Genomic DNA, 2,474 nt, shown 5'->3' on the forward strand with positions numbered 1-2,474 from the left:
TCGCTGTGAGGCGTGGGCAATCACGGGTCGCTCAGCAAAGGTAGTGGTCAGAGGTCTCGTCAAGAAAAAAGTGTATGGCCCGTGGTGTATCGGTTCCACAGTTGGTGTCACCATCACTCCCCCTTCCCAAGGTTTTTCTACCGTTCTCATTTTTCATACCCCCAGTGTATCGTTGAACCATTCACAGCACATTACAATGGCGCTATGTGCTCCATTCACATACATTTCATTCACACACGAAATCTTCATGCTTACACATGGCGCACAGCCCACATTTGCATTCAAATACACGACACTAGGCCCACATTCATTTCACATCACACGGCACGTAACCAATACTCATTGATTCACTAATCAATAGCATTCCATCACACACAATCACCCCCACGGGGCCTAACTATTCCAGTACATATCACATTGCACACCAATTTCCATTCAACATGCAAATTCTACTCTCTATCTCAGCCACATTGCATTAATCAACAAAACACACAAGAATTATAACACATTGAGATAGAGTAGAGTCTCCCTTACCTTGGATTAAAGACCCACACTTGGATTCGATCATGGACGTGCTCCTTACACAGATTTCGGCGTAAAACACATGAAAGAACTCCATGAGAATCCAAGGAAACCCAGAAACAGAGAAAAGGGTATGAGAAACGAAACCCTAACCATTAAAACTTACCTCCAAGCGTTCTCCACACGGATTCAACCTTCAATCGAGCTCCCGAACAGCTTTGGAGGCAATTAATCTGTGGATTAGGGCTTTAGGAACGAGAGGATCAAAGGAACTTCGAAGGGAGAGGGAGAAATAACTCTCCCCGAACCCTAACCCTCTTTAAATCCTTTTATGGTCACGACACTCTCGCTTCAGCAAGATATTTTCGATGCAGCGAGGGAACCTCGCTGCAGCAAAAATATCGGACAAAACTGCACCGTGGTTTATGCAGAATCTTGCTACATCGAGACCCTCTCGCTATAGCGAGACTGCATCAAGAAATGCATCCCAAACTATTGCTCTCTCGCTACAGTAGTTTCAGTCCTTCCTCTTAGGGCTCTCTCGCTTCAGCGAGAACTACCCAGTTTTATGTCCTGCACTTAGGCACTTAACCCATTTCAGCCCTATCCAGTCATGCATACACACATCCATATACTTAATACATATAAACATCATTATCAAGTAAATCAACACACATATATATGCATTTAGATTTATATAAATAACAATAATGAATATTACAAAATTCAGGGCGTTACACAACATGGCAAGAAACATAGTGTTTGCTGTTGGTATGATCATAGCAACGATAACCCTTTTCACCATCCCCATAACCAAGAAAAATACATATTCCGAAACGAGAGGATAATTTATGGTGTTCTACTTATGGACGAAGAACAAAGCAAGTAGAACCAAAATCTTTTAAGGAATAGTAATTAGGAACACAACCATACAACTTTGAAAGGGAGACATACATAAGATAACAGAATATGGAATTTGGTTAATAACATGGATAGGAACAAGCAACTTCACCCCAAAATTCACTACAAACTGAAGCAGACAATAGAAGAGAAAGAGTAGTTTTAAGAATGTGGCGATGTTTTTTTTTAACAACTCCATTCTGTTGAGGAGTGTCAATGCAAGAAGTCTGACGAAGAGTACCATCAGTCGCAAGTAATTCACAAAATTTATTAGAAGTGTACTCACCACCTAAATCACATCAAAAACACTTAATGACAACATTATGTTAAGTTTTAAGCAAATCACAAAACATAAGATATACATAAAAAAAACTCAGAATGATGTTTCATAAGATAAACCCAATAATAACGAGTATAATCATAAATAAACGAGACATAATAGTGGGATCCACCTTTGGTAAGAACCGATGGACCCTGTACATCATAATGAACCAAGTCAAAAGGTGCATGTGAGGTAGAAACACTCTTAGTAAAAGGTAAAGCAGTAAATTTAGCAAGTTTACAACCACAACAATTAGAAATATCACTGGTTTGTAACTTGCCTAAAACACCAGTGGAGACTAAGTAATTTAACCTAGAGGAAGAAACATGCCCAAGGCGAGTATGTCATGAATAGAAACTAGATGATGCTGAATTCAAATAAAAAGATGATAAATCAATAGTGGAGGTTGCAACATTTGAAACCTTCAGCTCATCCAACATATAAAGTCCCCCTGTCTACTGCTTGTCCCAATCATCCTTCTGGATTGAGGATCCTACACATAACAATTAGTGAAAAAAATAAAATTGATTAACCAGAGTCACATAATTGACTAACAGGGACACGATTCAAAGTGAGATTAGGAATATAGGAAACTAAAAAGGACAAATTAGATGTGGAGACAGATTCAGTGTAACATCCTCATTTTCTTATCTAAAAATAAATAATTTTTTATAGCGAAAGAGAAAAATAAAAAAAAAAATTATTGTGTTATATAGATTTAAGACTTGAA

The sequence above is a fragment of the Abrus precatorius genome, unplaced genomic scaffold (assembly GCF_003935025.1).
Source record: "Abrus precatorius isolate BTA unplaced genomic scaffold, Abrus_2018 Scaffold5, whole genome shotgun sequence".
Lineage (NCBI taxonomy): Eukaryota > Viridiplantae > Streptophyta > Magnoliopsida > Fabales > Fabaceae > Abrus > Abrus precatorius.